This window comes from Cydia fagiglandana, chromosome 16, assembly GCF_963556715.1.
Source record: "Cydia fagiglandana chromosome 16, ilCydFagi1.1, whole genome shotgun sequence".
Taxonomy (NCBI): domain Eukaryota; kingdom Metazoa; phylum Arthropoda; class Insecta; order Lepidoptera; family Tortricidae; genus Cydia; species Cydia fagiglandana.
Genome location: NC_085947.1, coordinates 14,689,960 through 14,703,679, shown reverse-complemented (window position 1 = coordinate 14,703,679; position 13,720 = coordinate 14,689,960). Strand labels below are relative to the sequence as shown.

At 34.5% G+C, this 13,720-nt stretch overlaps 1 long non-coding RNA gene across 1 annotated transcript in view; it reads left to right on the top strand.

The window, feature by feature from the left end:
- Positions 1–13,720, top strand: part of LOC134672125 (uncharacterized) — a 715,951-nt gene that overhangs the window by 180,113 nt on the left and 522,118 nt on the right. The gene's annotated exons all lie outside the window — the stretch shown is intronic.

Genomic DNA, 13,720 nt, shown 5'->3' with positions numbered 1-13,720 from the left:
TAAACACGAGCGGTTAAAGAACAACTTCGCTCCCTCCGCGCATAGTCTGTTCGAGGTACGGAAAACGGTGAAGAATATAGATAATACTCCTAAATAAAAATACGTGTGATACCTCATTAGATTCGTAATGATGTCTAGAAAAATGTATTCGAAGCGTGTATTAGCACACAAAAAATTACAAAAGTTATTAACAAAAAAAGGGAGAAAAAAGGAGATTTGTCTTATTTCCCAAATATCTCAAAAGGTATTAATATTTAAGAAACCAACATTAATATTATAAAATCGAAGGATATTTCCAATCAAACATTCCATACTTGCAGAACTGTATCTCCATTATTTATACTTCTTTTTCAACGCTGAACACAGCCCTCCGCGCTTCATTTTCGGGAAACGCGCGAGCCGTGAAAAAGTGATTACGTAACATTAAATATAATTTTAAAGGTATTAAATATTCATTGAAAAATTAAAAAAATATGGTGTATTTAAAATATGTCAACAAATGTAATACTTGTGGAAATTTATCTTAAAGTTATTTTTTCAACAAGTTAGGCAATTGTGAATGAACAACATTTTCTCTAAATTCCTTCTTCATTGAAAACGAATAAAAAATGTATAAATAAGTATTGTAAAATTTTGTCGCTTTCTAGAGCCCTTCTCATATACATGCTTAATAAGATCACGTTATAAAAGTTTTAATAAAGTTAATAGTTTACTTGAAATAAGTTTTAGAATAACATAGAAAATTGACGTAGATCGAAAAATCAAGGTAAAATTGTAAAATAATAAATAATATTTTAACCAAACTATTAATTTTTTCAGAACTTTTATAACGTGATCTTATTAAGCATGTATATGAGAAGGGCTCTAGAAAGTGACAAAATGTTACAATACTTATTTATACATTTTTTATTCGTTTTCAATGAAGAAGGAATTTCGAGAAAATTTTGTTCATTAACGATTGCCTAACTTGTTGAAAAAATAACTTTAAGATAAATTCCCACAAGTATTACATTTGTTGACATATATTATATAGGTACACCATTTTTTTTTTTTAATTTTTCAATGAATATTTTATACCTTTAAAATTATATTTAATGTTACGTAATCACTTTTTCACGTCGCGCGCGTTTCCCGAAAATGAGGCGCGGAGGGCTGTGTTCAGCGTTGAAAAAGAAGTATAAATAATGGAGATACAGTTCTGCAAGTATGGAATGTTTGATTGGAAATATCCTCTTCTTTTATAATATTAATTTTGGTTTCTTAAATATTAATACTTTTTGAGATATTTGGGAAATAAGACAAATCTACTTTTTTCTCCCTTTTTTTTGTTAATAACTTTTGTAATTTTTGTGTGCTAATACACGCTTCGAATACATTTTTCTAGACATCATTACGAATCTAATGAGGTATCACACGTATTTTTAGGAGTATTATCTATATTTTTCCCCGTTTTCCGTACCTCGAACAGACTAGCACACAAATAACTAACATTGCAAGAGCGTAGCGAGTGGTTCCAAAACTGGAATCTCGAGCGTTGCGAGGGTTTCAATACACGAGGATTAAACAAACTTTGCTCCCGAGTGAAACACAACATTTTTCGCCAAACCAAAGCGAGGATAAATTGACAGTAAAGTATCAAGCAAAACCAAACTTTAGGTACTAACTGTAAAACATTAAGTGGTCATGTATGAATCCGAGATAGGTAGGTATTAATGGAATGGAATTCTTTAAAATTCTAGGGCCTCATAACAAAAATACATAAATAGATAGTATATATATGTATATTGCCTATTAAACTATTTATTCAAGACATTTCGGTCATATATAAATTTGGATCAACTTAATTTAGACACAAAACGTCTACTTAGTGAATAAAAAGTAGTTCTAATTCTAACCATTACCTGATTGATTCGTTACACACATTTAAGCTGTGATTCCACGGCTATCCCATCCCATTCATACTTTTGTATCTAAAATAATCCCTAGGTAGGGTTTGATCCCTGTGTCAAGAGAAGAAGACTCAAAATTGTATATTTCATTCAATGACAATAGATCGCGCAGGCGCAGGTGTCATCAATAGCTACCGATTACTATTATTACTATGGTCGGCATTCCTTTAACTTTTTTAAATGCACTAAAAAATGTATTAAATGGGTCTTTGGTTGCCTCAAATATTCTCATTCAGCAGAAAGAGCAGACTCATTGCCCTCATTGGAGTCGAAACCTTTGATGTCAAAATTTCGAGTCCGTCCAAACTTGCGCGGGTTTACCAAATGTGGAAGTGCAATAATTTAGTTAAAGATGGTCAAGCAAATCTTGTCAGTAGAAAAAGGCGCGATATTAAAATTTTCTATGAGACGATATCCCTTCGCGCCTACATTTTTCAAATTTGCCGCCCTTTTCTACTGACAAGATCTGCTTGACCATAGATATAAACTATGGATGAGCGCATGCATATGAATTGCCCGTTGCGATCTTCATGTCAGCAAAAAAGCGCCATCTGTTACACACTGCGTACAACTACGTGAGCTCGACTCTCGCGATAACTTTGTACGGGCGTACAAGGCTTGTTAAGTTTATTCGCGGTTTATATCAGAAGAGCGTCGATTAAGTTTATGGTTAATCAAAATTATTTGTTGTATTTGTTGGCGTTGTTTGATATCCGTGTCGTCGACACTGACGCTCCTTCTTACCTCTCAAGACCCGTGACATCTGTACTAAAATCAGCTGAAGACGAAAAACAGAGAAAATATTCCACGGCCTGTGAAATGCGACATGCAACTTTCACACCACTTGTAACATCTGTTGACAGCGTCTATGCACCCCAAATGTCCTCCGTTATAAAACATATGGCAGAAACCATATCTCAACGTTGGAACCGATCTCTAAGTACTGTACTGGGCTGGCTGAGATGCAGGATCAGTAACGCCGTTATACGTGCCACCACCATGTGCATCCGAGGCACACGCCACCGGTTTAAGTCCCCCGCCTGGTGGCTTGGGTTCGACGACGGTGCCGCCCTTCCACACATCGACTGAAACCCCTTTTCTACCCTACCTACATATGTCTTAACCTAACCCTTTGCCTATGTATTACTTATGATTCTCGTAATAAATGCTTTAGTTAACATATTTATTGTATTAAAATGGGCGAACTTATCCTTATAAGTTTCCGTTCTTCTACGTTATTTCGTGATGTCATTATCGTCTCAGGTGGCAATGCAATATTTTAAACATTCGCGCAGTGCGGTGTGCCGCCCTGTGTAAGCCGGCTCTGTCAAGGTCGACAAGTTGGCCGAGCTACTAGCTACAGCAGTACAGTTCGATAAGTACCTCCCGAGCTTTCGCGAGTAAAATGCGGCGAACAACTATTTCTGTTAGTTTCTTGCTTGCAAAACAGGTAGAGTAAAAAAGAAGGAAACAGCAATACAAACTAACTATTTTGGCTCAGTGATCCAAAGAGAATCTTGGCCTCCGAAACGAGAGCGTGCCACCTGTCCACAAATATGATGCAAAAATATAAGTAGGTAATGGAAAGTATTAAATACAGCGATGTGAATTAATCGGTGTTTGAAAATGCGCGCTTTGTTTCTAGCGCTCACCTGTTAATTTTTTTTGAGTTTTACCTACAGTTAATTAAAAACTTTAACCTGACAAGAATTAATATACTAGGTACCTAAGTCAACGAATAAAACAATAACAAATACTTGATCTTGTTATTTCGAATGTTTTTAATAATTATGTAAAAGAAACGGGAACAAACTCTGTAAGACAGACAATAGGTACTTTAATTTCGGTAATTATATCCGGTAGGTAATCAACTAATCATATTTAAGTAAATTTACCTATACAAATCACGCAGTATGCATTTCTACTTCATAATAACTTCCAAAGAGAAATGACGTCCTTACAAGGTTAATGCATTAGCGCTATGACGTACGAGCGAACATTAGTTGCTCGTGAGAATGAAATAAAATTATCGTTTAAAATTGGTTTTAAGCAATAAATAAACCTAATTGGAAATTACTTACCGATGATATGAGATCCCATTTTTTTTCTTATACTTCCTATAATGGTTTTTGCACCCTTTTACAACGCAATAAGGCATTTTTGTGTTATGCTGCGTGACAACTTTCTACTGCGCAATTCGCCACACGACTGAGCGCCGGGGTGTGATAAATGCAAATATCACACCCATGTAGCGGCCCCCTTTTTAGTGCTCGTTAGCCGCGTCCTTACGAAGTAATATATATGTCCATGGTTACATTCCTTGTTTATTAATTTTCTTGTGGGAATTTCCGAAAAACTCAAGCGAATTCAGAAAGAATTTTGGCAGAAGCCGCAATCCCTTTGCCTGGGATTGCGAATATTATATAGGTATTTAAAATGTTAAATTAATTTGATACCCTGGCACCGTCCCATGTTCCAAGCACCAAAGATTCTGCTGGCGCTGCGGCTTCCTCAGCCGAAAGCCTCAAGCGCCGCAAATATGCCGCTCTGGGAAGCAGCTACATATTTGCGGCGTTTGGTGTCGAAACTTTGGGGCCGTGGGGGCCAAGTGCGCGTCGACTGTACAAAGACTTGTCAGCGCGCTTAATAGAGGCTTCTGGTGACCAGAGGGCTAGCCACTATTTCGCCCAGCGTATTAGCATCGCTATACAGCGGGGAAATACGGCCAGCCTTCTGGGCACCTTGCCCGTTGACGGCGACCTGGGGCAAATTTTTCATCTAAAGTTTTGTAAGTTTTATTATGTTTGTTTATTCCTTTCTTTGTTTTTATCAATAAATATAAGCGTGTATGTCCGTCAACACAATTAATTTGCGTTTTTAATTTATACCCGCGAAAAAATGTATAAGTAAGTATATAAGTTGACTATTACAAAATTCGTCGTAATGCGTCGTATGTGGAAATTAAAAGACTGGCACAAGAAAAAAATGATTGGCGATTGCTCCACCGACAAGAGCAAAGCTCTTAAGTTATGATGATGATGATGATTACAAAATTATTTTGACTCAACGTGGGTTGACGTGGGAAAGAATAATTCAGAGGAAAATATCTTTTAAAAAATCCACCTGTTGACAAAATACTAAAACTAAATTTTGTACAAGGACAAGAGTACTCCTAGAAATTAAAGTGATAACTACTAGATGGCGTGATTAAAAGTTTGTCTGCAGTGCCCTCTAGCGGAATTGTTGTGAACGAGCGAGCTGCTGTAAGTTACTTTGTATTTTCGTTTTAGAGTACTCCTAAAAGTTAAAGCAAAAGTTACTAGATGGCGCAGTTTTTCTATTGATTACAACACTATCTAGCGACACTAAAGTGAACTAGTAATGTTTCCTAATTACTACATAGATGGCGCTATGGTATCCATATTTCCTAAACTTTTACACGACTGCCCAAAAGAGATGTGGATTTTTGCAGCGTTTATGTTTGTATAAGGTACTACAAACGTACGAGAATGGGATTTTTTTTATTAAATATAATTTACAAGAATTACGAACATTGTACTTTATGATGGCTTTTATGTTGTGCTGGAAATAAAGTGAATTAAAGTTTGTTTTAAGTTTTGTAATTTAGTTATTTATTGGATAATAAATTAATTATTATCGGCAAGTCAAAAGTTTAAAATACTCACAGAAAGATAGCGTTCTAACAGATTTATACCTTTAGCTTGTATATTAAAATTATTATTTGTTAATTCCTACTCAAAATTCTGAGGGATTAGTATCTGATTACCTAATCAGATCAGTACTATGGGTAGGTAGGTACCTACAATACAATACAAGACAAATACTCGCACACCTCATTACAGAAAACAATACAAATAATACAGGAAGAAGAGGTTGAACAACAGGCGGTCTTATCGCTAAAAAGCGATCTCTTCCTACCTACCTACTACCTACTGACCTACTACCTACTGACCTACCTACCTACTGATTCAGATGAAAAAGAAGTGTGCAAAATTTATCTTGCAGGGGGCGGTTTTTGAATTTCGATTGCTCGATTTCGTCACTCGAAAATCGGTTGAAAACGGCGAAATGCTAATTTTTGAAATAAGAGCGATAGAAATTGGGAATCGAGTGGTATGGGGTCATCCATTAATTACGTCACACGTTTAGGGGGAGGGAGGGGGTCAAGAAAATGTGACATATTGTGACATGGGGGAGGGGGGAGACACAAACTTTGTGACGTCACTTTAACTTCATCAGTAACCGAAAATTTATTTAAATTATTTAGTTCGCTGTACATTTAAATAACAAATTTTGAAAACGAAAATAGTTTTTAATCGTTTAATTTTCTTTCCTAAGCAGTTTTGGGTTATAAAATTACTAATATTTATATCGTCAAAATATATTGATAAAATATTAATAATACTTAGGTACTTACTAGTAGAAAGTATTCGCCGTTTCTGGCCCCGCCTCTCAGTGGTCCCCGATCCTGACCCCAGGGCCGAGCCACCGCCCATGCTGAACCTAAAAAAAAAAAAAAAAAACAAATAGCCCCCCATTTGAATTGATTGCGCTAGGTCCCAGCAGTGCCCGGCGCCTCCTTCAGGGACTTACGAAATACGCTAATTAAACAATACACCTTGTTCACCACGGTAACAATAGGCTCGTCGACCCTTTTCTATTGTTCGATCTCGACTCGGGCGCGCTATTGTGTTACCGAGCATACTACCTGCCTGGACCCTTTCCTTAACCCACCGACGTCTCCATTCATGCCTTCTTTATGTGTGTATACAGTAGGTGTTTGTGATAGGTATTAGAGATAGGTATTTTGCAATATGTATTAGCAATAGCTATTTGCAATATGTATTAGCGATAGGTACTTATTTGTGATGCATAGGTACTCTAACTATCAACTCTAATAACCCGCATTGTCTTATTACCTCTTGGAGCTATTTCGATTTATAAGGAATACAGTTCTAATCTTCTTCTGACTAGAATTTACACTATTTAGACTTTGGCAGCCTAAACTAACCTTAACCTTTTACCAAACCTAACTTATTCTTCGAAAACCTTCTCATTTCAAACTAACCTGCTTTCACCTAGTCTTCCGATATAAAGTAAACTCGTAGTTACTTGTTTCTTTCTATTATTTAAAAAAATAACGAGGCGTGTGAGGCATTTCTTGTGCACTTGTTTTCATTGTTATAACAGCTTAATTGCTTTATTGATAGATGTCTATTATATTTTATGCTGACAATGGGTTTATTGTTTCCTATACCTATTTTTTTATAATTTTGGTTTGAGTAAAGAGAACGTCTGTTTAGATGAACTTGTTGAGACATGTTACTTTGAGTGATTTAAAAAAAGAACGAGACGAGTCAACTGGTTTCAACATGATTTAGTCTAATACATCAACATTTCTTGTGCGTTGCTATTCATTGTTATAACAGCATAACTGCTTTATTGGTAGACATCTATTATATTTTATACTGACAATGGATTTATTGTTTCATATTATGCTTTTGAATTTGGATTTGAGTAACGAGAACGTCTGTTTAGATGAACTTGTTGAGACATGTTACTTTGTGTGATTTAAAAAAAAGAACGAGACGTGTCAACTGGTTTCAACATGATTTAGTCTAATACGTCAACATTTTTGTACGTTGCTATTCATTGTTATAACAGCATAATTGCTTTATTGGTAGACATCTATTATATTTTATACTGACAATGGATTTATTGTTTCCTATTATGCTTTTGAATTTGGGTTTTAGTAAAGAGAGCGTGTATTAGATGAACTTGTTGAGACATGATTTTAACGGTACTGTACCTTGGTCATAGTGACACAGTATAAAAGCCGAAGAGAAATGAGTTTGAGTAAGTATTACCGTCGTGGCAGTCCTCTGTATCAGAGCTCCTTGTATCTATTGCAGTATATAGAAATATAGTGTTAATTCAACAGTGAAGTGTTTAAGTGTTTATAGAAAGACCCAACAATGGATGTAAGTATGTCTTTTATTACCGTAACTTACTTTGTTTTGTTTTCACTTGTGTTCTTTGTGTTTTAATTATCAAGATTGTAGACAGTGTGTAAATTATTGTTTTATATTGTTTCAGTTCACTGAAAATACTTTCAAGAACTATTACTACCCGGATAATAATAAAGACGAATCAAGCGATGAAGAGGGTACGCTTGGTTTCAAAGTTAAACAAGCCATCGCAAAGAAACGTTCAGGAAACAATATCGATAGTTTCTTTGAACGACCTAAAAAGCAACCCAAAATTGTGAAACGGTCTTCGAATGTGAGCAAAAGTTCACCAGACGGTGTTGCAAACTTATCATCCGGACAAGACGACGGGGCGTATGCATCACATTTGATTAAAATCGAGATATATGATATGCAAACAATTAAAAACGTCCCACCCATGGAACACTGGAAGCATGCGGACTTCAGATTGAAATATTTTGCGTTGGAAGACGATTTGGAGCTACAAAATACGCGAAATATTATTTATAACATAACAAAACAATTAGCTTCTAAGGACAGTAGTGTGAAATATTTTATAGATAATAAGAAACAGTGATAGTTATAATTATTAATGATAGTAGTAGCTTAATGATTGTGTTAACGTATTTCTCATTTTTTACCTCTTAAGTACATTTTCCATGTAACAGATTTTTTTGTGTCGTCTCGTTTTTAAGTAACAAGAATGTTAAGAAATATTTTGTAAATAATAAAATTAAAAAAAAAATGTATAGTTTAGAAAGGTATTTGTATTATATGAAAAAATAAAAAAATCTTATTTAAGTACACGTATTATTTTATTTCACAAAAAATGTTTTAAACATATTCCTTAATATAAGGTCATTACATACAGAATTATCAGAAAACAAACTTAGCATATCTTTCATAGTTTTTCCATGATATTTAAAATACAAATAAACTAAACAATATTCACCACAAACTGAAGTAAAATGGTTTTGAAGAGGTTTATTGTTATAAAACCACTGTCTGGTGTTTCTTTTTAAAAATAAGTTATGGTAACCTGAAGGCTTCCTTCCGAAGGAATCAAAATATTCTCCTATACCAGTAACATCAATGTGTATGGCAACCCAGTGGGAGCCTGGTTTCGTGTCAGGGTCCAAATTACTAACAATAAAGACAGGTAGATCGACCCAAATAGGTATTTTGTTGGCAGCAAAAACATTTGTTTCAAACAGTGGGTTTAATTTCTTCATACAAAATTGTATCTCATTAGTATCCATAATTACTTAATTAATAACAATTTATGTCTTGATGATGCTGCAAACAATGACTACAACAAAATAAAGTAAACGAAAGAAAACATTGTATTTATATAATTATGTTTATCAACTATTGTAATCTACAGATACATCACGGTTTTTGTTTATTTCAATAATGTTATCAAATTCTGCATAAACGATACAATTAATGGTGCTAGTTAGAGCCGAATCAAAGCGTACTTCTATCCGAACACTTCCATGTCTAACAAGATTCCAATGTGAAGTTGAACTAGCAGATAAATCTGGGGTTAAATCAAAACATAACAAACAATAACCTCCACCATAATCTGTTCTACTTATTCCATTACCTTCGTTGTGAAAATGAATACCAGTTCCGGAAAATAAGGTGTGATATGCCGCCGCTATTAAACCAGAACTAAATGACGGTTGTAATGTTTTAGAAGGAATTTCATGACCATCTACAAACAAACTAAATGAATTCATATTATAGTTTTGAAAATTAAATGGATTCAAAGCTAAATTTCCATTAAAACCTGAATTTGATACAAATCCAATAATACACCGTTTAGGAATTTGTCCGAGAAATATATTATCCAATGTTTTACCCTGGACCCCTGATGGTATTGTGAGAACCTTAACTTCTGCTCTCGTAATGGGGTACTTCGCAGTCGTTGTTGCCAATACTTTTTGATGGGCTAACAAAACGCTAGGATTTATTTTTGTTCTTCTAACAATGAGACTAGCATCTGTTATTTGTACTTTATATTTTTTATCTTGATGACAAATTAAATTAAACGATTCTTTTGATCGGACTAACTTAATACGCAATTCAACGCCATTTATCAAGAATTTCTCTTGGTTAAATATATCGCCATGCAAATGTCCAATCATTTCCACTTGCTTACTCTCTTTGATAAATTCTAGTCTTTTCTGAAATCCTTTGTTGTTGGCGTCAACGGTATCCATAAAATCTGGGGTATCCTCATACCATAAACCACAAGTAAGATGGGTTTTTTTGGCTGCCGGTCCATAGTTGAGAAGATTTTCCATATAAGCACGATAAGCATATGTATTGTTTGGGGGTGATATGAGTTTTTGATTTAAATATACATCAAGTTGGTTGAAAAGGGAATGTAGCCAGTTATTGGTGGGTCCAACTCCGGCATCTGCTTTTAATTTTATCCCATCTTGATTCAACACTTTAGCAGTAATATGTAACATTGTGTGTGATAGATCAATGTAGTCATCTCCTGATCCAGGTACTTGAAATTCAATGAGACCATCATCACTTAAAGATGAAATTGGTTTGTAATGAATCCAATGTCCGCTTTCAATACTTGTTTGAGTTGATGGAAGGGCAAATATATCTAATTCTGATTTTGCACATTCACATGAATGACTGTGTAGAAATGACATTATTTAACTTGAAAATATATCGTTATTTTTATTATTATTTTTACTTCCACTTCGTCGCGATGCTTTTCGAGTAATGAGCGGTTCTCTTCTTTTATTCGACATTTTATACCCAGATCCTGACATGAGAGAATCAATTTTTTCATCAGCCTTTCTTTTTAGGTTAGCGCTCGCTTCCTTAAATCGTGATCGAATGGAACTATCCATAGGACGAGAATTTACCATATCAGATAACAGACCAACCCCTGCCCCTAAGGTTTCTTTTCCAATGGTTTTTAAACCGCTAGATAACAAAGGGAGCACTGATCTAAATAGTCCACCCAAAAAACTGCCTATACCATGTCCTCGTTGGTATGGAACTCCCTTATAGACAATACCTATCCCAGAGCCGGCTTGGTGTGAATAATAATGTTCGTAAGGACAAGAGACTGACGATCTGTTGTAAATCATTTTACTCGTTGAAAGTGTAGCTTCACGCAAGAAAATCCAAATTGAAATGGTACTCTGACACCAGTCGTTGTTCTTATATCTATTTCAATTGTATCGAACTCTCTTCGTAAAACTGGTACATAATGAGCGGGTGAGAAGATGTGAGTTTTATAAGCTCCATAAATGAACTTAGTTGGATCTAAAGGTATTATTCTGAGTAATGAAGTAATAACATCTCCGACTACTTGTGGATGTATTATATCAGTATAAACAAATATTTGAGATGGTAAACCTAAATATAAATTTGCGGGGTTTTTTCCTAATGCATTTTGTTTTAAATTTGTTCTCGGTTTGAAACCCAATTGCAGACTTAGTATCGGAGTTGTTATGATAGATGTTATTTCTTTATTTGTTGTTGCTATTCCAACCAGTTTTGTTAATCCATCATATCGAAATTTTACGTTATTTTTTAACTGTGGGTTTTCATTAAACGCTTGAAGAAAATGATCTATATTATCATATGTAGTGGCTGGTATATGAGTTTTTATATCCACTATTTTTGTAGTTTTGTCGGTGGGTGATACCACCGTTTTCTTTAAATAAATGATGTTTTCGTGCTCTTGAACATTATACATGGAACAAGGGTATTGAAATTCCACCAACCCAACTACCCATTCTCCATCCAATTTAATGGTCTTTGGTAATTTAGTTAAGAAATGTGCAGTCGTGTTATCCGTGTAGTAATCTGATGAACTATTACTTAACAAAGTTAGATAAAAACTATTTTCACTCATATTTTCTTTAAGTTTGATTCAGGTATCCAAGAATTAAATTTATTAGGATAACCTTGCCACTTAACTAGTATTTCCTTTCTGCCAGCAACTCGACGCGAGCGTATTATTTTATCAATTTTATACTCGTTGGAGGGGAGGTAAGTTACCTTTTGTAATTCTTTAGAATAAAATGTACCAATGATGGGTTCACCTTCTAAATCCTTTATTGTATAAACAACTCGTGGCGATCTGTTAATAATCGAATCAATAATAAATATTTCATCACTCCAATTACTTTCATAACCTTTTTGAAACACATGCTTATATTTAGTGATTCTAACATGATCACCTACATTTAGTTTTTTAGTTTCTGATGAAATTTGTCTATCTTTTTTGCGATCATATAAATTACACCAAACAGTCATAATATTATTAGAGCTAACATCAACTGGGCGCATTTTAATGCTAGAATGATAGCTATGGTTGTAAGAATGTAAAAGATCTTGTAATATATTTGTGTAGTTATATGTATTCTTATGAGTGAAGTAACGCCACATTTTCATTTTAAGTGTTCTTTGAAACCTTTCTACTATACTTGCTTTAATGTCGGGGTTATTAGTGGTATAATAATTAATATTTTTGCTCTTAAAGTAATCTCTAACCGCCTTTGAAACAAATTCTGTACCTTTATCAGATTGGATGTGACGGGGAACAGAGTTGGCTTCAGTAAATATGCTTTCAAAACATTGTTTAACAGTTGCTGAATCCTTCTTCTTCATGGCTCTTGCAAAAGCATATTTACTGAATACATCAATAACACAAAGAATATATTTGTACCCATCATTATATTGACTATAAGTACTCATATCACTTAAATCGGCTTGCCAAAGTTCATTAAAGTTCGAGAGAATGTATTTATTTCTAGTAAATCGTCTATGAGTAGGTTTATGCAGCGTGTACGTATCTTGAGATTGTAACCATTTTTTCACTTCCTCTTTGTTCATTTGACCTTTCATTTCCTTTGATAAATTATTTAAACTGCTATAGCCAGCTGGATTAGAGACATCATAGTAGATTCTGTTAATGTCTAATAAGGAGTCCATCTTTCCCACTCTATTTTCTTTCCGGATCGCTTTTGCTCCCGTGTAGCAAGAGGTGTAGAAGTATTATTATCTTTATCTGTTGAGGCTCTCGTCTTCACAGATGTGGAGGGGGTAAAGGGTTCAATCAAAGGAGTACCATTAATAAATGCTAAATTTGTAGGATTACCTATGCATGACCTAGGCACTTCGATATCTTTTAAAAGTAAAGCAAACACTTCCCATCCAATTGGCTTAGGACGTTTAAGACATCTAACGGTGTCGCTTACCAAATCAGTAATATTACTATTTTGAATGGTTTGGTTATTTATAACAACTTCACCAGTCTGTTTCCACCAAATTTTCGGTTTACTTGAAACAATGTAATCTAACAACGTTCGAGCTTTTTTTTCATAAGATTTAGGTAATATGTTTATAATTTTTGATGGACTAATTGGCATTAGTTCTTGATTTATTTCACCAGGTGGTGTATTAAACGATGACGGTGTAGCTGCTTCAGTAACATTATCTGTAACTGACTCATTATTTTCGTTCTCCTCCTTTTTGTTCACTTTTGTTTTTATAATATCATTACTTTCGTTGATGACTTGATCTAGTCCCTCCATCACGATGGGTATTCTAAACGGTTTTCGATCTGTTTCAATAAAATGTAGAAATCTTTGTAATGCTTGAGAATATAACGTCCACTTTTCGCGATCATTCATTTTACTTTTAAGGATCTTTTGCATCTCTCCATCTAGCCGAGATGAGGAATTTTCGGGTGGACTCTCATTCCGTTTCAGTCTTTCA